The sequence below is a fragment of the Bos mutus genome, chromosome 12, assembly GCF_027580195.1.
Source record: "Bos mutus isolate GX-2022 chromosome 12, NWIPB_WYAK_1.1, whole genome shotgun sequence".
NCBI lineage: Eukaryota > Metazoa > Chordata > Mammalia > Artiodactyla > Bovidae > Bos > Bos mutus.
Window position 1 is genome coordinate 55,299,117 of NC_091628.1, and position 25,612 is coordinate 55,324,728.

At 40.7% G+C, this 25,612-nt stretch overlaps 1 protein-coding gene across 5 annotated transcripts in view; it reads left to right on the forward strand.

The window, feature by feature from the left end:
* The window catches only part of LOC138990213 (uncharacterized), a 181,726-nt gene that overhangs the window by 11,661 nt on the left and 144,453 nt on the right, over window positions 1-25,612 (forward strand). For all 5 annotated transcript variants that reach the window (XM_070380648.1, XM_070380649.1, XM_070380652.1 and 2 more), the window contains exon 2: window positions 6,868-6,951. The gene's annotated coding sequence lies outside the window, so the exon portion shown is untranslated. The remainder of the gene's footprint in view (window positions 1-6,867; window positions 6,952-25,612) is intronic.

The window sequence follows — 25,612 nt, forward strand, 5'->3', positions numbered from 1 at the left end:
GAAATGGCAACCTGCTCCAATATTCTTGCCTGGGAAGGCTCTGCCAGGCTCCTATCCATGGGGTCAAAATGAGTAGGACACGAAATGAGCACACTAAGGAAGGCCAGATTAATAAATAAAAGCACAGAACACTCAGTCATGTTTGCATTTCAGATAAACCACAAATAGTTTTTTTTTTTTTTAAATAAGTTCACTATTTTATCTGGTGACCCCAAATTAAGCAAAGTAAGTAAATAACAATATGACAGTATTCAAAGTAAAAGCTAGTCATGTCAAAATGTACTGCTACCTTTATTTATTGAGATAGGTTATTCAGAATATATTTTTTTGTAAAAAAAAAAAAAAAACTATCATATCCTAAAGATGATCCACATCCTAACAAAGTTTTTTTTTTCCTTTCTTTTTTAATGTATGTTGCATGTCTACAGAGCCAAGTAGAAGTATGAATTGAGCTTTATCTGAGACCTAACATACAGTTGGTAGTGGTTTAGTTACTAAGTTGTGTCTGATTCTTGTGACCCCATGGACTGTAGCCTGCCAGGCTCCTCTGTCCATGGGATTCTCCAGGCAAGAATACTGGAGTGGGTTGCCATTTCCTTCTCCAGGGAATCTTCCCGACCCAGGGATCAAACCCAGGTCTCCTGCACTGTAGGCAGATTCTTTACCAGCTGAGCTACCAGGGAAGCCAGTTAGCCACATTCAGTTGGAAAATTGTACTTTTTTCCCAGTAGCAAGGATTCCTTGTTTTATTTTCTAGATTAGTGATTTTTGACCCTGACTACACATTAGCATTACTTGCAGAGATTTGCAAAGGTTATATGACAAGATCCTTCCTGTAGAGTCCAGTTTAGGTTGGTCTCAGAGGGGCCTTGGTGCTTAGTCGCCCACTGCCTTAGTTTCCTCACCCATAAAGTGGGGGTAAAATTATTTCCTATGTCCAAGCTTCATCATGAGAGTTAAATATGTAAAGTAGGTGGAGTTATAGAAGAAGTCTGACTTGTAATCACTCTTAAATAAATGAAAGTCATTGTATTATTGTAAAGAAACCATAATAGAGTTTCCTAGCTCATTGAGAACTAGAAAATGCAGTAGATAGCAAGCAAAGCATGGGTAGATGAAAATGCTAGAAAGGCTCACATCTGCATGCAAGAGCTGATTATGGATATCTCTGCTCATCCCTACGTTTAGTGACATTAGGTCTGAAAATCAGCCATGGTGAATTTATTGACAGCACAGAAATCATCAAAGGCTGAAATCAAGGATTTTTAGTTCACTTTTGTTTTTTGGTACCCCAGACATCCAGTTACTGACAATATAACCGTGTGAGAGGATGAAGGCAGGTGACAGAGAGGTCTGGGGTGAAAAACATCATACATTTACCTTGTGGTTTGGCCTGAATTTGGACCTAGCCAGTTATGGCATATGAGAGTTGGACCATAAAGCAGGCTGAGCACCAAAGAACTTATGCTTTCCAATTGTGATGCTGAGTGCAAGATCAAACCTTGCAATTCTGAAGGAATTCTGAGTCAATTCTGAAGGAAATCAACCCTGAATATTCATTGGAAGGACTGATGCTGAAGCTCCAATACTGTGGCCATGTGATGTGAAGAGCTGTTGCTGCTGCTGCTAAGTCACTGCAGTCGTGTCTGACTCTGTGCGACGCCATAGATGGCAGCCCACCAGGCTCCGCAGTCCCTGGGATTCTCCAGGCAAGAACACTGGAGTGGGTTGCCATTTCCTTCTTTGGGTGTGAAGAGCTATCTCATTGGAAAATACACTGATGCTGGGAAAGATTGAAGGCAAAAGGATGAGGTGGTTAGATAGCATCATTGAGTCAATGGACATGAATTAGAGCTAACACTGGGAGATAGTGAAAGACAGGGAAGCCTGGTATGATACAGTTCATAGGGTTGCAAAGATTTGGACACACTTAGCGACTGAACAACAGTCATGGCATCTGTCATTCATGGACCCAGGGCTTAAGTTTTGAGTCCCTGGAGGTGGTAGATTTATGAGTAGTGTGGTCCTCACCTGGTTTTGAATCTAGAATCATCAGAGTATGATTGAGCTATCACTTAAACAATTGTTCCAAGTCTAGGGGCAAATTATTTAATCCTGCCCTCAAAAACTTAATGATCTGCAGAAACAAAGAGTAGAATGGTGGTTGCCAGAGGCTGGTGGAAATGGGGAGAGGTGGGTACGCACCTTCAGTTATAGAGTGAATACAGAGTCTGATGATTTAATGTCTAGAATGGTGGATAAAGTTAATAATACTTCATCATGTACTTGGAATTTGCTAAGTAAGTAGATATAAAGCATTCTCACATGCACAAACACAAAGTAACTATATAAGGTGAAAGATGTGTCCAACTTGGTATTGGAATCATTTCATGATATATGCATGCATGCTAAGTTGCTTCAGTTGTTCCTGACTCTCTGCAATCTCATGGACTGTAGCCCATCAGGGTCCTCTATCCATGAGATTCTCCAGATAAGAATACTGGAGTGGGTTGCCATTTTCTCCTCCAGGAGATCTTTTGGACCCGGGGATTGAACCCACCTTTCCTGTGGCTCCTGCATTCCTGGCAGATTCTTTACTGCTGAGTCACCAGTATCAAGTCCTTCATGATATATATGTGTATCAAATTATTGTGTTGTGTACTTTAAATATATAAAATTTTAATTGTCAATTATACCTCAATAAAGATGGGGAAAAAAAAAAAAAAAGGAGCAGGGGGCATAGGAAGCCACAAGATGAACATGGTCCATCTAACTTATATTTAGATGGATGTACATTCTCAAAACCCAAGCGCAAAATGATGGTGATGATGGTGGTGATGATGATGATGAAATTCCCTTGAGGTCTACTTTAGGTTAGTTTTGGAATGCTCCGAGATGCTCTGTTCGTTGTCCTTTGCCTTTGTTGGGTACTCAGGTAGAAACTGGAGAAGGCAATGGCACCCCACTCCAGTACTCTTGCCTGGAAAATCCCATGGACGGAGGAGCCTGGTAGGCTACGGTCCATGGGTTTGCTTAGAGTCGGACATGACTGAGCGACTTCACTTTCACTTTTCACTTTCAGGCATTGGAGAAGGAAATGGCACCCCACTCCAGTGTTCTTGCCTGGAGAATCCCAGGGACTGGGAAGCCTGGTGGGCTGCCGTCTATGGGGTCACACAGAGTTGGACATGACTGAAGCGACTTAGCAGCAGCAGCAGCAGGTAGAAACAGATGGAGAGTATTAGAGGGTCTTCATGCCTTAGTTTCCTCATTAATCAGAACAGAATGGTTGTCAGAGTGATATGGGTAATGGATTTTAACTGCATAGTGATTACAGTTAGTTCCTCAATTTTCAAGAACATTTGTTGGGTTAGGTTATAACTTAGGAACTTAGAAGGACTTCCCTGGTGGCTCAGATGGTCAAGAATCTGCCTGGAGATGCAGGAGATCAGGCTTTGATCCTGGGTCAGGATGTTCCCCTGGAGAAGGAAATGGCTACCCACTCCAGTGTTCTTGCCTGGAGAATTCCATGGACAGAGGAACCTTAGAACTACAGTCCCTGAGTGGGACTTGTGGGCAACTAATATTTTGATTACTTAGAGCTAAGTAAGCACCCTGCCTAGATTCTGAACTTTGACCTTGGACCTCAGTAGCCCCACGAGCTCTCTAGGACCACTAGTCCTAATAGACTCAGTGGAGGTAGAGCTGGAGTCCTACTGCCTGACAGTTTGTTTTTGTTGATCTCTAAGTAAATCAGCATTTGTTATTGTTCATTTTAACCTTTATTTGACTTGCTTTAACAAAAGAGACACAGTAAATCTTTTCTCATAATGATTGAAACATTCTTCACTTAGAGAATTATATTGTTTTGGAAAAAAGCAGCTTGTATCATTCTGCATTAAAATGTGCAACATTGTTATTTTGGATTATTTTCTATAATCCCAAGTATATAATAATGTATTAAAAAGCCAATATGAGACTTTAAATTTCTTAACTTAAAAAAGCCCAACTATAATTTTATTATTTTAGCAAGAAAAAGAAGACTTATAATACTCAGGTATACAATTCAACTAAATCGGAATTTGATATTTGTACAATCTCTCCTCCTTGGAAGCTGCAGGTAGACAAAATTATTATATATATTGTATGTATGCTGCACGTACATTAAATTGATGAGAAACCCTGGCAATAAGCAAGCTCTTTGGAACCCAGACTGGATTGCCAAGCCGAGTACCCCTGCAAAACAAATTCTCTTTGTTTGAACATATGAAACATACCAAAAGAGAGTGAAAACCAGTTTTTTTATTTTTTATTTTTTTTGTTTGTTTTTGTGGGAGAACCACCAGTGGAAGAAAAGATCACTTCCTCTGTAGACACTTTATGGGTTTCGGATTCCGTAAACTCTGCCATGTAACTTGACCCCAAAGTTAGTGAAATCCTGTTAGACTTTCCCCGCCCTCCTTCCTGCTTCCATCTTTCTGGCTGTCTCACCTTTGAAAACCTAGATTTGTATTTGTATACATGTGTGATCCCTCCTCCCATTGTCTGGTTTTTTACCCAGGCACTTTTCACTTACATCCTCTTTTTCCCTCATTTGGCAGTCAGTTGGGCTTCTTCCTGCCTTGAATACCACATTCCTGAGTTATTCAAGCTCAGTCATTAGCCCCCTGTCCCCCTACTAAAATTATGAATGAAAAGCCTTGTTGTTCTTTACAAATAACTCAGGCTTCCTCAGTCAGTCAAATTCAAATGGAAGTGACTGCCGGACAAAGGGGCGGGATGATGGACAGTCCTCACAGCGAGTCATCAATGCCCACAGGAAGTTTGCAAAGGCACAATCTAGGTGGAGAGGATTGGGTGTTCCCAGAGGACAAGGGTGGTGGGGGGGAGCTGGGAGGGGAGGGGTGCTCTTTGAATCCTTTTGGATCTTAAAGGAAAAAAAAGAAAGTCCAGGAAGACCAGAGAAAGCAATGTAGACAGTCAATTTTGTCCTAGCAAGAACTGAAAATGGCTCCTTCCCTGGAGCCATCTCTACCTTGCAGTAATGCTGGTTGAAACAGACAAAACTGAAGGCCCTGACCATTAACTGGGTTTTGAATGCCAAACGGGGCAGTAGTGGGTTACAGACTGGGAGCTGCATGACTCCCTGCTGAGAAGTTGCATTGTCCAGGGGCCCCCTTTTTCACAACAGGGGAAAAGGTAATTGACAGCCTGATTGTTTGGCCGGGCCCCCTGCTGTTTTAAAATCCTGGAAGGCCCCAGTCACATGTTGTCAATAACAGCCGTCGGAGGTGCGGAGTGAAGGACTGTTCAGGAAGCAGTTTGAGCCCTTCAAGTGGACAGGCCTCAGTGACTTTTCTTGCACTCTGGCTGCCACAAGCGACTCATTCAAAAATAACCTTCAAGTAATAAATCAAACTTGTTTCCTGAACTATACAAGGAACAGCTGGTTATTTTTCCTCACTTTTTTTTTTTTTAAAGACCAAAAAAAAAAAAGAGATTTTTTACTACAGGAAATCAAGCATGTCAAAATTTGGCAAAGCAATTTGGATGATTTAACAGCTAAACACTTCTCTTTTTAATGTTATGCTTTCATCGGCCTTTTTTTTATTTCGGCTTTTCCTTTTTGCATTCTGTGTGCTGTCGTGGGTCCCTTATCTCTGCTTTCCTCCTTTGTGAAAGGAAAACGAGTTTAGTGTTTTGTCCTTAGAAGATCTTTGGTGTAATTTCTAACGTAGTGGTCAAGATGCTCTACTTCTTACACAGCTAAAATTTGTTTTGTTCTGCAGGAAAAGTTTGGCTTTAGACCTATGGTTCCACGTCTCTTTTTCTCCAGAGATCCATTTATTTTGGAGTTCTGATGACAAGGCAGTTTTTCTCCAGTCTGCTGATTTAGGAACCCTGAGCTAGTGCCTATGTCACAACTGAAGTAGTCTGGTGTTTTAAGAAAGTACCATTTTGAGCTCTTTGGTCTTTTTGCGTCTCTCTTTGTGCCTATTTTTGTGTTTCCTCTGTGTGTGTCTTTTTCTCCTTGACTATGTTTGTTTGCCCTTCAGATTCTAGAAAAATTGGCTAATCTCTGATTGGCCTTATAAGTAATTAAAAATATAAGTAACATGAAGCAATGGCCTTCTGTGATGATTCCTGTGTACCTTTCTTTTACAGATCCTTGGTATTTCCAATAGAAATCCATTTTAAGTGAAAATATTTTAATGATCTTATGAGTGTGTACCTTAGAGGTCAGCTTTTCACGACTTGTGGACTTTGAGAATTAAAAAAGAAGTGTATTTGAGAAACTGTCAGATTTTAGTGCACTAGGTCTATTTATTTAACTAAATAGTCAGGATTAGATACTAAGATTATGTAAAACATCTCTTTTATAGGATATTTTGACCACTCTACAATAAATGAAAAAACATTATAATATAGCATTAAGTGAGAAATTATAAATTATACTTAGGGATTTTGACCTTTATGTATAATAAATTTATATTTCTTAATTTTGTTGAAGAGATTATTTATTTGTAATAAAACACTTGTAATGAAAGTCATGTTTACAGGAAGATAATAATGAAATTCAATTTGCAGTAGAATTAGGTCATGGTAGGCTTCTTTTGTATTTCTATTCATTTCTTTTTAAATTTCTTTTCCTTTGTATTTCCTTTATTAATGACAATGCTGTAATAGCACAAATAAACCCATCTTTGTGCTGTATAAGTAAACTTGTACACTTTGTAAATATACAGATATCTTGGCTGATACAAGTGTGAGTTTAGCAGTGGGTGTGGTTTCCATCTAAATGATTCTTCCATATACGGCTGATAGTCATACTGAACATGTTTTGATGTAATATTTCTTTACTTTCAGCATTTAGCTTCGAGCATGTGATACGTGACTGGATGGAATTCCTGGAGAACTGTATTAACATGTTCCAAAGAGCTGAATCCTGAGGTTAGTACCACGTCAGAAAATTTGAGAATTTGCACAGTAATTATAGTATGGTTCATAAATGGTCTTATAATTTGCAAGTGAATTACATTATAGATATGATATTTAAAATAATATAAAACACTCAGTTCTGTAGATGAATCATTTCTTTTTAAGTCACAGCCTTTAGATTCGCTCAGAGATGCTCAGGAATTGCTGAGTTAAGTGGCCTTTGAACCTTCTGGTGTCCTCCTTCAGCCTCACAGCTCCTCCCCTTGGCCCTGTGGACTCTGGTCACAGTAGGGGCGGGCGAGATAGCGAGTGTAGACTGAAAGTGCTCTGTGCAGACTTGCTTTCTGGCCTCCTGTTCAGCTGCCAGTCTCACAGCTTGCCCTGAGAATGGACTTCCTGTGCTGTCATTTACACTCACTATCACACTAAGCGCTCTTTGTCACTCAGCCTTTGAGACAGAAGGGGGCGAGATAACGCATCTAGACCGCTCCTGTTGACTTTGTAGATAAAGTCAAGGGCTGGAGTCAAGAACCCAGGGTCTTATCCTCCTCACTTTGCAACTGCCTTGCCTTGTGACATTGAGCCAGGCTTTGGACCTCCCCATTCCTCACTATTCCTCTTCTATCCAATGAGAATCAGGGTGGGATGTTCTCTTATTTATCAGCAAGGTGTGGTTGTTGAAGGAATTTCTAAATGCTTGAAGCCCCTAGCAAAAGGAAAACGAAATCAGATAAAATGACCTTTTCTTCTGCTTTTTTTGGGGGGGGTGGGGGGAATGGATAGGAAGCTGAGGCTGGTTAATTACTCCCTACTCCTAGAAGTAATTCATTCTATAATCTTGTAGATAGGGGATTTTCCTCCTACCCTTGTCAATTTTTACCTCGTCCTTATCTTTTGCTCTTTGCGTTTTTCTCTCTCTCTCTTCCTTTCTGTTTCTCCCTTTTCCTCTACCCCTGCAATGTTTCTTTCATAGCAATGTGCTGTGAGATCAAGGTGTGTAGAAATCAGCAAAGGTGAAAAGCATCTCTAAAAGGCTCTGTTCAATGTGGGTGAGCAGAGACACTGAGAAAATAGAAGGGCATCCTGAGCTGACTGGATGGGGAGGGACAGTAAGGGGATGCTTTTGCAAATATATTGGACTTAGAAAGGTAAGCCTTTAGAGACAGTTACCAGATGGCAGTGGCACCCCACTCCAGTAGTCTTGCCTGGAAAATTCCATGGATGGAGGAGCCTGGTGGGCTGCAGTCCATGGGGTCACTAAGAGTTGGACACAACTGAGCGACTTCACTTTCACTTTTCACTTTCATGCATTGGAGAAGGAAATGGCAACCCACTCCAGTGTTCTTGCCTGGAGAATCCCAGGGACGGGAAGCCTGGTGGGCTGCTGTCTATGAGGTCACACAGAGTCAGACACGACTGAAGCGACTTAGCAGCAGCAGCGGCAGCTGGCAAAATGGGTCTCTGGGGGCCTGGGACCACTTATTTAGAGGTTGTCTCAAAGAGATGGGATTGGAAAGGGTTGGAACCTATAGTGAAATTCAAGGATTCTCTCAATGGGATAGGATGAAGTGCCTGTTCTGACCACAGCCATGACTTCATCCTTTTCCCTTTTCAGTAACTTGTACAACTGCATAGAGTGTAGCTTTAAGTCAAAAGTGATTTCATCTCCTATTTCAAATTAGAGTGTGTGAAGTATTATGAATTTTAAAGCATGCATTTTAATACATTTTACTTGGTTCAGTGGGTAAAGAATTCGCCTGCAGTGTAAGAGACACAGGAGACACGGGTTTGATTCCTGGGCCAGGAAGATCTCCTGGAGAAGGAAATGGCAGCTCACTTCAGGTTTCTTGCCTGGGAAATTCCATGGACAGAGATGTCTAGAGGGCTATGGGTCCAGTCCAATGGGTCCAGTCAATTAGGTTGCAAAAGGTCAGACATGACAGTGTGACTAAGCATGCACTTTTTAAAAACCTTTAGTGGTTGAGTTTTATTGCTGTTGTTTTCATTTTGTTCTGCGAAGAGCTTGGTAATATAAATTACAAGCCAGACGTTAATTCACTTAGCATTCCTCATGGCCTTTTAAGAAGGGTGCTGTATATTCTGGCTTGCTTATTGGATTTTCCTCATCTACACATCGATTCATATGTATTTTGATTTTTTTTCACTCAAAGGGCAGCAATATCATTTTGGTGGTGTATGTTTTTGATCTATGTACATACATGGTTTTTATATGGCCTGACATTGTGTTTGTTACTTCTTATTGCATCTATTGTATATTCTAAAATGTATTATTCTATTTTGCTACCTATAGCTAGGCTTTTTTAGGGTGACTCCTCATTAAAAAAAAAAAAACGAAGACTACTACATGGGGACATAAATATATATATATATATATATACACACATAATGTAGTATATGTACATAAATATATATTTAAAATATAAAAATATATATTTTACTTATTTTAATAAGAAGGATATGAAAAGATATATATCAGTCTGTCTATAATACATAGGATCTGAAGGGGATGCAGGATCTTATTAACTTTAAAAAAATAATTTATTTATTTTTAATTGGAGGATAATTGCTTTACAATATTGTGTTGGTTTCTGCCATTCATCAACACAAATCAGCCATAGGTATACATATGTCCCCTCCCTCTTGAACTTCCCTCTCACCTCCCACCCCATCTCAGCTCTCTACTTTGTCACACAGCACCAGATTTGAGCTCCCTGCATCATATAGCAAAACCCCACTGGTTATCTCTTTCACACAGGGTAATGATTATGTTTCAGTAAGGAACTTATTAACTTGCTAAACTTTTTTTTCTGCTATTTCACTTTGTACAACAAATATGTGTTGCTTTTAAAAAATTATTGTATTACTTTCTTAAAACATTAATGAAAAAAGTTTCACTACTGATTTAATATAAACACTTAAAGACAAAATTTAGTAGTCACTGATAATATTTATGTTTTACAAGGTTTTTGCCAATCTTGTTAAAATGTCTAAAAATCTGCAAGAGTCTCTTTTGTTTTTAGAGCACACACATACACAAGGCAATGGTTGGTGCTCCCTCTGCTGGTTTCCCTGTAAGAATTAGCGAGCCAACTTGGGAGAGTAAAAAGATAACAATGAAAACTATGTTGATTCTTTGATCTTTAAGCACCCTTTCCACATATGAGCTTTATCCTAGATTGGCAGCAAGTGTTAAAGCAGTTTGTGAAAATGGGTTCTTTCCTGATATTTAACAGTGATACTGAAGTTGGGCTAGATAATTCAATTTCTCCTTTTTCATATCATATAGTAAGACATAAAACACAATTATTCCTAATTTATTGGGACTTTTTGAGTGGGGATTAATTTTATACAACTAACTCTAGTAGTCACTTGATGGAACATCTTTACATTAGTAAGCAAAAGTGATGGGAAAATCGCCGTCCCTGGGATTCTCCAGGCAAGAACACTGGAGTGGGTTGCCATTTCCTTCTCCAATGCATGAAAGTGAAAAGTGAAAGTGAAGTCGCTCAGTCCCTCAGTGACCCCATGGACGGCAGCCTTCCAGGCTCCTCCATCCATGGGATTTTCCAGGCAAGAGTACTGGAGCGGGGTGCCATTGCCTTCTCCTTTGCTGTGTGCAGGCTTACTCTATTTGCGGCAAGCGGGGTTTCCTCTCTAGCTGGGGTGTGTAGGCCTTTCACTGTGGCGGTTTCTCTTGTTTCGGAGCACAGGCTCTACCTAGATGCATGGGCTTCAGTGGTTGCGGCTCACTGGCTCTAGAGAGTGGGCTCAGTAGCTGTGGCACACCAGCTTACCCGTGGCATGTGAGATCTTCCTGGACCAGGGATCGAACCCGACTCTCCTGCATTAGCAGGTAGATTCTTATCCGCTGTACCACCAGGGAAGTCCACAAGCCATTTTAAAAATTAAATACCTTGTTACATCATTACTGTAATTATAAATTCTTATATAAAAGATATTTGAAATTTTCTTGGTTTAGTTAATATCGATATCTAAACTATAAGATTCTTAGAATTCATTGAATTCATCAGTTTTTTTTTGAGGGGGGGGAATCCTGACTTTCATGAATCAGAATATGTTGAATTATATATACTATTCATTTATCAAATATAAGGCAATGGCAACCCATGCCAGTACTCTTGCCTGGAAAATCCCATGGATGGAGGAGCCTGGTAGGCTGCAGTCCATGAAGTCGCTAAGAGTCAGACACGACTGAGCGACTTCACTTTCACTTTTCACTTTCATGCATTGGAGAAGGAAATGGCAACCCACTCCAGTGTTCTTGCCTGGAGAATCCCAGGGACGGCAGAGCCTGGTGGGCTGTTGTCTATGGGGTCGCACAGAGCCGGACACGACTGAAGCAACTTAGCAGCAGCAGCAGCAGTATTAAATCATTCCTAAATCTTTTATTGTATTCTGTATTATATATATAATATGGTATTCTGTGTCTTAAAGGGGTTTAATGTGAAGATTCTGTCTGTACATATTCAACTCTTTTTACTAGCTTTTCCCTTTAGGTAGATGTCGGCATAGTATTAACTGAGAATATATGAAACCATTTCCCTTAGGGACATAGGCATTTAATAGGGAGCTCTGGTGAATCTATGAACTTTCAAAGGAAACATTTTTAATGGAAGGTTTCAGGGAGAGGGCTTTTGTAGGAGGATAAAGTAGACTGGAGAAGGGTCACCTCTGGACAGGCCAAAGAAATGGAGAATTTACAGAACTCCAAGCAATAGACAGAAGAGCCTGGCAGTCTGTAGTTCATGGAGTCCCAAAGATTCGGACAGTACTGAGTGACTTTCACTTTTTCAAGCAATAGGCAATAAAGAATGTGGGAGGTGCTATTTATCGGGGAAGAACAGGAGTTGCATTTCCTTATAAGAGAACCATTTTCCTTTTTTTTAAAAAAACTTTTTATATTATATTGGAGTGTAACCATTTAACAATGCTGTGATAGTTTCAGGTGGACAGCAAAGGAACCCAGCCGTACATATATATGTACCCATTCTCCCCCAAACTCCCCTCCCATCCGTGCTGCCACATAGCTTTGAAAAGAGTTCCCTGTGCTATACAGTAGGACTTTGTTGGTTATCCATTTTAAATATAGCAGTGTGTATTGCTCTCCTTTTAAAAAAGTCATTCCCTTTGTGAAGGGTGCTCAGGGAATGGTGAAGGAGAAAGGAAATAATAGGGTAGAAAACCAGGTCTCATAAATCAACTTTACCCATCACTGGATGAGCCATATACCACAGTCATTCCAACAGCATGGAGAACACAAGGTAGAGATTTAGGCAAGTGACAATGTTGGCAACAGGAAGTTTCATGTAGCTGAGATCAGCCACAGCTACTAGATTTAGGCCTGGGAATTCTGGGCTCTGGAAAGAGTGGGGAGGGTGATGAGTGTTGGGGGTCTGGTCATACTGAGGGCCTCCGCATAAATACTGCAGGACCCCAGTGCTGGAGACCCTGGAGTACCGGGCAGTGCATCATCACAAAGACGAGACTCAGTTCCTGCTGCTGGACTCTGAGTTCAGGAGGATTCTTGGCAGGATCCCTGTTCTGGATCATGGGCTATGAGCAGTTAGGATCAAGGCTGATTTGATACTGACCCTAGTGTACTAGCAACTTCCTTCATCCTGAGTCTGGAGAGGGTTTGTACATGAGTGCATGTTCAGTTAAGACCTACAAGCCACACAGATGATGGCCCAAATCTGGAATTTTAGGAGATGTTATTGGATGGGAGGTTATGTCCCTTGCATCTCAAACCATGATATGTGGGCTAATGCACACTTAGCCAACTTAAAAAGTCACTGTGCATTAGAGGTTAGAGATTAAAGAAAGAATACCCCTGCTTCAAATTTTTAAAACAGCTTTATTGAGGTATAAGGGGCTTCCCTGGTGGCTCCGTGGGAAAGAATCCACCTGCAATGCAGGAAACATAGGAGACTCAGGTTTGATCCAGACCTGGGTTTAATCCCTGGGTAGGGAAGATCCCCTGGAAGAGAGCATGGCAATCCACTGCAGTGTTCTAGCCTGGAGAATTCCATGGACAGAGAAGCTTGGCGGGCTATAGTCCATGGGGTCACAAAGAGTCGGACACAACTGAAGCGACTTAACATGCATTTATGTATTGAGGTATAAATTCAGATACTATACAATCCACCCTTTTAAAGTGTACAGTTAAATGAGTTTGAGAATATTACATAACTTCTTTGAATTGTGGAATAATACATACAATATAAAATTTGTGATTTTCACCATTTCTTTTTTATCACAATAGTAAAAGATGTTTATCAGTTTTCATGATAAATAGCCAGACAAAAAATAAAAGATAATTACAGTTGCAAGCTATAATGGAAACATGATTAACCTAACAATATAAAATAATTACACACAATTTGGGGGATTAAGTAGAGTGATGTGGTAAGTGGAAGTGCATACATGCATATGTTTTCATCCACTCGGCCAGTCTATGTCTTATGGTTGATGCATTTAATCTATTTACATTTAAGATAATTATCCATATGTATGATCCTGCTGTGGAGAAGGGAATGTCAACACATTCCAGTATTCTTGCCTAGAGAATTCCATGGACAAAGGATCCTGGCTGGCTACAGTGCATGGGGTCACGAAGAGTCAAACACCACTAAACAACTAACACTCTCTCTCTCTCTGTCTCTCTCTCTCCCCCTGCCACCCCCATTGGGACTTCCTAGGAGGCACTAGTGGTAAAGAGCCTGGCTGCCAATGCAGGAGACTTAAGAGATGCAGGTTTGATCTCTGGGTAGGGCAGATCGCCTGGAGGAGGGCATGGCAACCCATTCCAGTATTCTTGTCAGGAGAATCCAATGGACAGAGGAGTTTGGTGGACTACAGTCTATAAGATCGCACAGGGTTGGACATGACTGAAGTGACTTAGCATGTATGCACGCATGATCCTATTGCCAGTTTCTAATTATTTTGGCTTTATTTTGTGTAGGTCTTTTCCTTCTCTTGTGTTTCCTGTCTAGAGAAGTTCCTTTAGCATTTGTTGTAAAGCTGTTTTGGTGGTTTTGAATTCTTTTTACTTTTGCTTGTCTGAAAAGCTTTTGATTTCTCCATCAAATTTGAATGAACATTTATATTTACCATTAGTCCCACATAATTGTTCTCTAATTTTTTATGTATTTATTTTTAGTTCTGTCTCTTCAGGTGATATATTTTAAATTTCTTATATGCAGGACTGTTTTTTCAGATCTTTTGCATTATCCTAAGAACTTTAACTTGATTTTACCCAGATTATTCTAAATGACAGAGATGTTAGGGCTTTGTTTGTTTGTTTGTTTTTTTCCAATATGCTCTATAGAGCAAATCCTCTGAGTTTCTACATGAGAGTGTGGGAGGGAAAGGTGCTTTGATTTTACATATTGGGTTTTGTATGGTATTTCCCTTGAAGAATGAATTGCCCTGAAAAATTTCAAAAACTATGAGTGTGTTTTGCTGATGATAATAAACTCAATATTTAGAAGCAACTGAATGTAGAAAACTTTTCATTGAAAGTCTGCTGCTGCTGCTGCTAAGTCGCTTCAGTCATGTCCGACTCTGTGTGACCCCATAGACGGCAGCCCGCCAGGCTCCTCCGTCCATGGGATTCTCCAGGCAAGAACACTGGAGTGGGTTGCCATTTCCTTCTCCACATTGAAAGTCTAAATTAGATTATTTATGAATTGACTTCTTTATGAATATATACTTTATGTATTACTAGTCCTATATGAATTCCTATATGAATCAACTTAAAATTATATGTTTCTTTTTGTTTTGTTCATGATAGTGGTTTTAAAAGTCATGGTTTTTACTGTTAGAAGAACTTTTAGTCCAAGAGTACTCATGTGTTCATAAACCTTATAGTCCAGGAAAACAGTCTGGAAAGAGAAAACTCTCTTTATACCCCAGGAGTTCCCCAGCAAATAGATATGTACTTAAATGGAAGTGCATTTTTTCCACCCTTGGACCGACCACATAAAATTTGACACAGCCAAGGCATTGATCTAAACGAAGCTAGGATGCATATAAGAGCTGGTAGATTTATTTCAGGTCCTTTTTAGCCAAAGCTACTTTGTTGCTTTATTTATCTTACCAGAATCTTCTTTGCCTTTCATTCTCTTCTGATCAGAGAGGTAGACTTCTTTAGACCTACCTTCTCTGTTAACAGTAGCCATTAGTCAAATGTGGCTGAAATGTCCTGAATACATGCTAGATTTCAATGACTTAGTATGGAAAAAAAAAAAAAAATGATGGTGAACTAGCTCATTTGCATATTTTTGTATTATGCATTGAAATGACAACAGTGGTTAAATAAACATTATTGAAATTAATTTCTTTTCATTAATTTCTGTTTCTTTTTAACCACTGAAAAATGTTAATTTACATATATGGCTCACACTCTGTTGAAGAAAACTCCTGTAGACCAATAGTTCTTAAACTTTTTTGAATAATGATGCATTTCTTTGACACTCTGATAAAAGCTCAATAGATCATAGAGAGATAGATACTGTCAATTCTGTTACAGCCAACAGATGTGTTCCTAAGACCCGCCTTACTGTGCAAGATCATGCAAAAGAAGCTACAGGGCTGGCACTGGAGTAGACTTTCAACAATTTCGTGAGTGACATGTGAAGAAACATAATAAACATGGTAGCCTGGTTCTGTCCATGGCGAATGGTTAAGAGATATGCCAGTATTACAATAAATATGGTGCTTGACCCTGAAAATGTCTCAGTTGTCTGTGGGGGTGGAGCTCTACAACTGCCCGATTCCAGTGCCTGCCTTGTTCCCCTGGCCGCCACTCTGTGTGTCAGAGGAAGAGAACTTGTTAGGAAAGTAGGAAAATACCGAGAGAAAGAGAAAAATAACAGAGGACAGACAGGAAAAACATAAAATAGGCTGAGAGGAAAGAAGGGGAAAAAATGAAAGAGAAGGGAGGGCATGAGGCTGATTGCCAGTCAGCGGGATTGCGGCTTGTGATTGGGAGGTTACCTGAACTCGGATGGAATGTTGGAAGAGCACAAGGAGAAAGTTGGGAAGTGAAAGTGAAAGTCGCTCAGCCGTGTCGGACTCTTTACGACCCCATACAGTCCATGGAATTCTCCAGGCCAGAATATTGGAGTGGGTAGCCGTTCCCTTCTCCAGGGGATCTTCTCAATCCAGGGGTGGAACCCAGGTGTCCCGCATTGCAGGCGAATTCTTTACCATCTGAGATATCAGGGAAGCCGGGAGAAAGTTGAAACAGTAAATTAAACAGCAAAGGTAGAGTTCATTGTTCTTAAGAGGTGTGCCATGCGTGCATTTTGTTGACTTGTGCAAAGCTCAGTTCAGCTAGGTGGAGTTTTCTGTGTTGGCCTGGAGATGAAATTGGCACAAATACAAAATTAGCGTTGTGCTACAGCCTTCCCTAATTTGTCAGTCACGTCGGAACAAATTCATGTTTTCAAAATAAGCGTTCTAGCAGAACTGATTGTAGAAACATACACCAGGATAGATTGTGACACACAGCTCATGTTTGCAACCTGCAGACTGGAGGAGTGTCAGGGCATGTCAGGCATGAGGAAGCAAAGGTGAAATGCCAGCAGCAGGTTTTTTCAAGGTGTTATAGTACCTTACATAGTTATAAGGGATTATAAGAAGGGGGGCGTATTGAGCGATTTGTGGAGACCCCAGTGGAATGTAGAAAGTGAATGCATTTATGGGGTTGGATTCCTGAGGGTAGAAGACATTGAATTTGAGGAGCAGAGAAGGTAGATTCCCATTGGATACCAACTGAGAATGATGTATTTACACAGCCTTTCTAATCTATGACAGAATTGTCCAGGAAAATCTATTTGCAAATAGAACTCTCAGGGACAGGAAATGAATGCTTCGTGAGAGGAAAATTCTAAGAGTTAGTAGGAAAAGAGAGCAGATATTGTCTTAATAATCTGCTTCTATTTATCCTGGGCTTTAGTTACAATCCACAGAACTTGGTTCCTGTGACTTTACAGAAATAGGTCTAAGAATCTGTCAAGGGAAAGTGAACTGAGATCTTCAAGTCACTAGGAGTAGTGAAGTAACTTTGAAAATTAAATCAAACCATTGAAGTAGCTGCCCATTAAACATGATAATACTAATGATGGTGATGATGATGACAATAAGCTAGTATTCATTGGGCTTTAAGTGTAGCTGGGGACTACAATATGTTTCATGTGGATGATTTTATTTACTGCTCTTATTAAAAAAATCTTTTTTAAAAATTTATTTTTTAATTGAAGTATAATTGCGTTACAGAATTTTGTTTGTTTCTGCCAAATATCAATGAATTGATGAATTACTCATAACATTTTGAGAGAGGATTTTTACCTTTCTTATCTATCTCTTTTTACAGATAGAAGTAACTATGCCAACATCACACTGGTACCAAGTAGCTGAGTTGGAGGAGCTTGAAGGCAGGCAGTCTAAACCCAGTGTTTGCATGGAAGACTCTGGTCTTATTAGTGATCTTGCTGGGGACTTTCCTTTTCTACTGTTGTATATTCTTGTTATTCAGTTGCTAAGTCGTGTCTGACTCTGGGACCCCACGAACTGTGGTATACCAGGTCTCCTCCTCCTTCACTATCTCCATAGTTTGCTCAAACTCATGTTCATTCAGTCAGTGATGCCATCCAACCAGTTCATTCTCTGTTGCCCCCTTCTCCTCTTGCCCTCAATCTTTCCCAGCATCAGGGTCTTTTCCAAAGAGTCAGCTCTTTGCATCAGGTGGTCAAAGTATGGGAGCTCAACTTAAGCATCAATTCTTCCAACGATGTTTGGGGTTGATTTCCTTTAGGATTGTCTGGTTTGATCTCCTTACTGTCTGAGGGACTCTGGTACTGTTTAAATTTGTGTAATGAAATGCTATTACTTAGATTATTTTTAAAATGGAAGGAAAATACACATATATGGGTTTAAAAAAGGAAGCATAGAAAAAAGAAATAAAAACAATTTTAAAAACTGAAATCAAGTTTAAAATTCACATCCAACATACTATAATACATATATTTGGGTAGCATGATTTGAAAATGTTACTTGATACACATGTGCAGGGGGTTTTCCTTCCATGTATAGGCTCCTTGGGGAGTTTCCATTGCTACTGGATGTATATAGGATTGCCAACTGTAAATCATAGTAATGATGGGTGATATAATCAATTTTAAATTGCTGTTCAGTTTTATCCAAGGCATATTTAACATTCAGCTTTAAATGTTAACAAATGTCATTCATTATTTTTCAGAAATAGGTAGAATTAATCATTTTTCGCAGGTTCAGTTAAATTTTCTTGTGTGATGATGCAGGGATAGCATGCTATACAGAAAGCAACACATTATTGTAAAAGCCTAAGCTGCACATTTGTTAAAATTATTTTCCATTTGCTTATTTTTGCTCTAGATTCTAATTTATAAGAAGGGTATAGTAAGGCATTTTGTATTTAAGCTAAATCTATTTTTAAATGAAATTTTTTTTTTTCTGTAAGTAACAATGGGTACCACCAGATTTTATTCTCTCTGCTTTTGATGAGAATACGATCTGTTTTCTCTATTGTCTTTTCAAATACTTGGTTCTTATTAGTGGATTAGAAATGACACATTTTAGAAAGGAAAATAGGGACTTCCTTAGTGGTCTTGGACTGCAGGGACATGGGTTTGATCCCTGGTCAAGGGAACTCACATCCCATGTGCCACCAGGCTCATCTGCCCATGGGACTTCCCCAGGCAAGAATACTGGAGAGGGTTGCCATTCCCTTCTCCAGGCGATCTTCCCGACCCAGGGATCAAGCCTAGGTCTCCTAGGCAGATTCTTTACCCTTACGTGTATTTGTGTGTTAGTTGCTCAGTTGTGTCTGACTCTGTGACCCCATGGACACAAAATATCTTTAAATTTGTGCAATGAAATGCTATTACTTAGGTTATTGAACCTAACTAAATACTATTTACTTAGGTTATAGCCTGCCAGGATCCTCTGTCAATGGAATTTTCCAGGTGAAGATACTGGAATGGGTTGCCATTTCCTTCTCCAGGGGATCTTCCTGACCTAGGGATTGAACTCAAGTCTCCTGCATTGCACAGCCCTTGATGAGGAATTAAAGATCTTTGACTTTGTTTAATGGCTAAAGTATTATTATTTTGTCTTATTTGTTTTCTTTTCTTTCTGCATGTTTTTCCTCCCTTCTCTGATTAAATTTAATATACGGGACTCAGGGAAGTCCTAGGAGGCTACAGTTTCTCTACGGACAACAGGCAGGTGGAGTACATGGTGGGGAGTGGGGAGTTGGTTCTGGGAAGGCCCCACAGGGTCCTGCTCAGTTGTAGTAGAAGACCATCCCCTACCCCTTTTAATCCCTACTTTCAGATGTTCCATGATTTGGGAGATGTCATTTTGTCCGTTCACATTTTTTTTTTTTTTCCTGTTTTCTGTTGTGTGAAAGGAAATAAGCATACACATTTGAGGAGATTTTTCTAAAGAACTCTTTTTTTTTTTTTTTTTTAGAATTGCAGTAGGAGCATATTTTCTCCTATTATTGGATAAATACCTAGTGAGGTGAGCTTTCCTGGTAGCTCAGCTGGTAAAGAATCCACCTGCAATGCAGGAAACCCTGGTTCAATTCCTGGGTGGGGAAGATTCCCTGGAGAAGGGATAGGCTACCCACTCCAGGATTCTTGGGCTTTCCTAGTGGCCCAGATGGTAAAGTATTTACCTGCAATGTGGGAGACCTGGATTTGATCCCTGGATTGGGAAGATCCCTTGGAGAGGGCATGTCAACCCACTCCAGTATTCTTGCCTGGAAAATCCACATGGACAGAGGAGCCTTGTGGGTTCAGTCCATGGGATCTTGAAGAGTCAGACTTGACTGACTAAGCACAACACACATCCGCTGAGGTGCTCTCTCTCTCTCTCTCTCTCCCTCCAATTCCTCTTCTGACTTCCCTGAAGAAGAACCATGTACTTAAGACTAACTTTGCTCTCTTGTATCACCTTACCAAAAACATCTTGGCTGCACTTCCCAGAGAGATGGAATGTCTGGGACTGCTGGTGGGGGTCTGGGGGCTGCTGTCAGGGGTAGCTGCTCTGCCCTCTAGCACTGGTCACCACATAGCTCTCCTATGACTTCTCAAGTGATGTAACTGAGCAGATCCTGCCAGCAGTCCTGGCCAGGGGCCAAAGGAGAGAGAGGAGGGTGGGGAGAGTCTCCTTCACCAGCTAGAGATACCTTCATGCACTGTGGGCCTAAAGAGAATTTAGTTCATTCCCTAGTAAGGTGGAGGAAAAATAAGAATGATGGGTGGGGCTGATTTTTTAATAAAGGAATATGCTTTTTTAATAAAGTCATATCTTAAGGTAGCTCACTTGGTGAAGAATCTGCCTGTAGTACAGAAGACCCAGGTTTGATCCCTGGGTCCAGAAGATCCCCCAGAGAAAGGAATGGCTACCCATTCTAGTATTCTTGCCTGGAGAATTCCATGGACAGAGGAGCCTGGCAGTCCATGAGGTCGCGAGAACCGGACATGTCTTAGCAACTAACCACCACCATGCTTTTCTTAAAACTGATACTGATAATTAATAAAGGGTTCAGTCCTAGTGCAACAAAGTTGATGCCCAAGTATTTGTGGTATCAGGAAAGTAGACACTAGGCTGGCAGTTTCCCTTTGAGTCTGGGAAAAAGCATTTCTCTCAGGGGCTGAGCCCTCTTTCTGGGCTTGATTATGAATGGAAGCATTTCTTGGCTACCCTGGCAATATCCAGTGAGCTTGTCCAGGGGACCAGGAACATGGTGCACGATGGAACTCTTCCCTTGACTAGGGAGAGCAAGCTGCTGATGGCATTGAGGGCTGATTTTCCTCTCTGACCTCTGTTCCTCATCTCCCTCCTGCCCTCTCTGCCTCTCCCACAGGCTCCAGTACAAGCTTACACTTAGGAGAAGTGCCCCAGGTCAGGGGCAGGCAGAGAGCAACACACTTGTGTTTGGCAAAGTGAAGCCCTACAAATCCCAGCAAGTGTGCTTACAAGTCAACTCTCGTCCCTGTAACAGTTGGCTGGGGAGGAGACTGAGGTTTCTACCTTCTTCAATATCTAAGTAATTTGCCCTATCTATCTTTTGGAAACAGACTTTAAGCATGTAGTAATGACTCTAGATCATTCTTCCACCACATAAGAGAATTGGAACAGAAGGATGAGGGGGAAATGATTTTCCAGTTCAACTTCTGTGTTTTTTGCTGCTGCTGCTAAGTCGCTTCAGTTGTGTCCAATTCTGTGCGACCCCATAGACGGCAGCCCACCTGGCTCCCCTGTCCCTGGGATTCTCCAGGCAAGAACACTGGAGTGGGTTGCCATTTCCTTCTCCAGTGCATGAAAGGGAAAAGTGAAAGTGAAGTCACTCAGTTGTGTTCAATTCTTAGCGACCCCACAGACTGCAGCCTACCAGGCTCCTCTGCCCATGGGATTTTCCAGGCAAGAGTACTGGAGTGGGTTGCCATTACCTTCTCCTTCTGTGTGCTTTAGAGAACATCAAGAACCAATGTGCTAATTTAAAGGCATCAGTCATATCAAGATAGGTAATATAGAAGAAGAGGGCTTCCCCAGTGGCTCAGCGATAAAGAATCTGCTAGCAATGCAGGAGTCACAGGAGATGTGGGTTCATTCCTTCGGTGGGGAAGATCTTCTGGAGAAGGAAATGACAATCCACTCCAATATTCCTGCCTGGAGAATCCTGTGGACAGAGGAGGCTGGAGGGCTACAGTCCATAGAATAGCAAGGAGTTTGCCATGACTGAAGCAACTTAGCAAACACACATGCAATGTAGAAGAAGTCAGTGAGTCTTGGGGTACTTATTAAATATTTCATCCTACATCTTAACTGTTAAATAAAGCACACAGATGAAGCTGAAGAATGTGAGTTTCTGAGTCTCACATTGGTTGGTAGCAGACCCTCTGGTATGTGGGTTTTTTTAGGGTAGTGTAAGATAAAACTTAATTTTTCTGCTCTACTCTCAATACTTCTGACACCACCAGTGATATGGATTTTTCCCACACCAAGTAATTCTCCAATTCTCAGTGCACACTGACTTAGTGGCCTATAATCTCAGTGGACACTGACTGAATGTCTTATAAATTTAACTTTTGATTCTGATGCTATCTACCTGGACATAGCATCAGATCATGCAGGTCAAGGGCTCAATTCCACAGGACTATCTCCACCCCAGATGTCAACCGCCAAGCCCAGATTGCCACCTATACTTCTGACCAAATGCCACCTATGCTTCTGATGATTTGCTAGAATGGTTCACAGAACCCAGGGAAGTTTTCCCTTACATTTGATGGTTTACTTTAAAAGGATGCAACTCAGAAAGCAACTGTATGGGAGAAGTGCATAGGACTAGGTGTGAGGCAAAGGGGTGTGGAGGGTGTGCCACCTTTCCAGCACCTTCATCTACTCACTCATCTAGAAGAGTATTAAATCTTGCTGTTCCTGAGGTTTTATAGAGCTTAATCTCCAGCCTGCCACACCCCCAGCTTTGGGGTAGAAAGCTGAGTTTTCCCAGACTGGGAGGGTGCTGATCATATCAGCTTATTGTCCACATCTCTGTGTACTTTATATCCCCATCTTCAGTCCCACACATTGAAGTGTTTTTCTGTACCTAAAGAAAGTATTTGAAGACCAACAGAAAGGAGACTGATTTGGTCATTTAGAAAGCTCTGTAGAAATCACATCTCAAGCCTAGAAAAGGTGAATTGCATTGTTCAACCATGACCTCAAAAAAACCCATCCTACATGAGTGGCTAGGAGGTCCAACACTCCCCTAATGTGGGAAATGAATTAGTTTGCTATTTCTGCTATTGCAAAATACCATGGAATAGGTGGCTTACGGGAGACGGTGAAGGGCAGGGAAGCCTGGCGTGCTGCAGTCCATGGGGTTGCGAAGAGTCAGACACTAGTAGCGACTGAACAACCACGAGGCAGCGTGCACAATTTTTTCTCACATTTCCACAGGCTGGAAGTCCAAGATCGAAGTGTTAACAAGGTTAATCTCCCCTCAGGCCTCTCTCTTTGCTTTGAGGACCGCCACCTTCTTGCTGTGGGTTCATGTGATGTTTCTTCCTGTGTGTATAATACACTCTTACACGTATATGTCCCTGGTGTCTCAGTGTATCCTAATCTTTTCTGATAAGGACTCAAATCATACTGGATTATAGCCCCTGTTCCTCCCCTCCTGCCCACCCACCTCCCCCCTCCACCCTGCCCTGCCATGGGAAATTAACTCATTTCAACTTAATTGTCTCTCTAAAAGCCTTGTCTCCAAATACAGTCATGTTCTGAGGTACTGGGTCCAGGACTTCATGTGAATTTGAGGAAACACAGTTTAGCCCATAGCAGGAATAATTTCTCTTTGTTCCTCCTTTAGAAGCCCAAGTAATAGTTGACCTGGACCTGGGCTTCTCTTTTGAAAGGCAGGATAGTGCTCATGGAAGGAGCATGGGCTGTGAAGTTAGGCTGTTAACAGTGTGACTCCTGATTTAATCACTTACTCCTTTTTCAGTTTGGACTCTGGGTCAAGTTCAGTTTCCCATTTGTAAGATCTGTGTAATATCTGCTTGGGGCTTAAATGGGATAACCTGTGTGAAGTGCCCAGGGCAACGATGTAGGCGGTAAGCTTAGTTCTATTTCTTCTCCTTCAAAAATAGATAAAGGTTTCTTTTATTTTCAGTGGAAGACATTCTTTTCTGGCTCCTCTGTTGGGATTCAGTACCTTCAGAATACTATTTTCATATGTGCCATGTGAACCCACTGAGGCTTCTATGGGTTGGGCTGGGGATTGATAAGCATTGAGAGCCCTTTATTTTAGGGAATGGTATTCAGTTTGGGAATAGAAAATAAGGTATCAAGGGCTAGTGTTTGCTGACAGTGGACACAAGAATTTGGTATGGAATTAGGACCCAATTAAATGATTATTGAATAAACAGCAAAGCTAGTCAGTAGGATGGAGCAAGCATTGCTGGGGTTTGAGGAACAGCAACAGCTCACTGGGTTTCAAAGAAAACTATATTTGCGGCCACAAGACAACTCTCAACTTGAACCTATTGGTGGATCTAGGACTTAGGCCCTATTGCTAAGTAGAACTGCAAGATTTTCACTTGTAACTATAAGCCTTTAGACTTTGTTATCAGGCTTCTCCCAGGTGGCACTAGTGGTAAAGAACCTGCCTGCCAATGCAGGAGACATAAAAGATGAGAATTTGATGCCTGAGTTGGGAAGATCCCCTAGAGGAGACCTTCTAGAGGAGATGACCTAGAGTAGATCACTGGAGTAGCAACCCACTCGAGTATTCTTGCCTGCAGAATCCCATGGACAGAGGAGCCTGGTGGGCTATAGTCCACGGAGTTGCAAAGTACTGGATATGACTGAAGCAACTTAGCATACATGCACAGAATTTGTCATCAGAGTAAGGCTGGGAGAGGTAGGAGCTGAATAGGGATCTTCTACTTCAGGGCAACTAGTAAGGCATTTTCTGAGCATAATTATTGCTCACACATTTTGCTCATTTATCTCATCATAGAAATAATAGACTAGACAGTTTATAAGTTATAGTTCATCACCATTTTTTTTTTTTTTTTTAATTCAGATAACTTCTCAAAAAGATTTCTGGTGATACTTTTTTTTTTTTCCTATCATAATACTCAACTGTGGGGCTGCTTGAATAAAGAATAAAGAAGTAGAATTAAAAGAGAAAAACAAAATGAAACAACACAAAAAAGAAGTAGAGAAGTCAAACACACTGTCTGCTGGTAATTTTCCACTACTTAAGAGAAAATGTCACTATTCTCCCAAACAACCCAATCCTTACTCTTATCACCAATGTACATAACGTGATTGATATTGTGTATCTGCTACATAAACATTGCTTTAATATTTTTCATTACTTTTGCCCAAATGACCCTGAGTAAATGTAGTATCTGGCACAAGGTGCTGGAATTGTGGCGCTCTTTCAAAGCCAGTGGTTTTGTTGCACAACATGGAACTCTCAGAACCTTGGCATCAGCTGGATTTTTTTTTTTTTCTTAAATTTCATTGGTGATTTCACCTTTATTATCCATGAAGCTCTATGGCCTAGTAATCAGACACTAAAGGCTAAAGGGAAGCAAACAAACAATATTCTTTTAACTCCTTAATGGGGCAATGATATACAAAATGTATGTGTGACTAGTGTCCAGTAGTTGGTGAAGTATTTTCACACACACACACACATGCACACATACACACACCATTTTGGGGAGAAATAGAAATTCATTTTGGCAGGAATGAAGCTTACCTTTTAACAAAAGAGGGAAATGTTATACCCTCATTATCTTTCTGTAAATATCCTCATATTCACTGATATTAATGTTTGGAGAGAATTTTAGCACATTTTTAAAACCCTCAGAGCCATAGTCATATTTTTATTCAACAAAGGTGTGCTATCTGCACACTTGTTACTAAGTCAAGCAAATTTCAAAGATGTTTATATTTCTATGGAGCTGAAATACACAGTTTTTTTGTTTTAGTGGAAAATTAAATGGGAGGAAGTGTTTTGATCTCATCCTTTACAGTTTTATTTGAAAATTACTGTTAT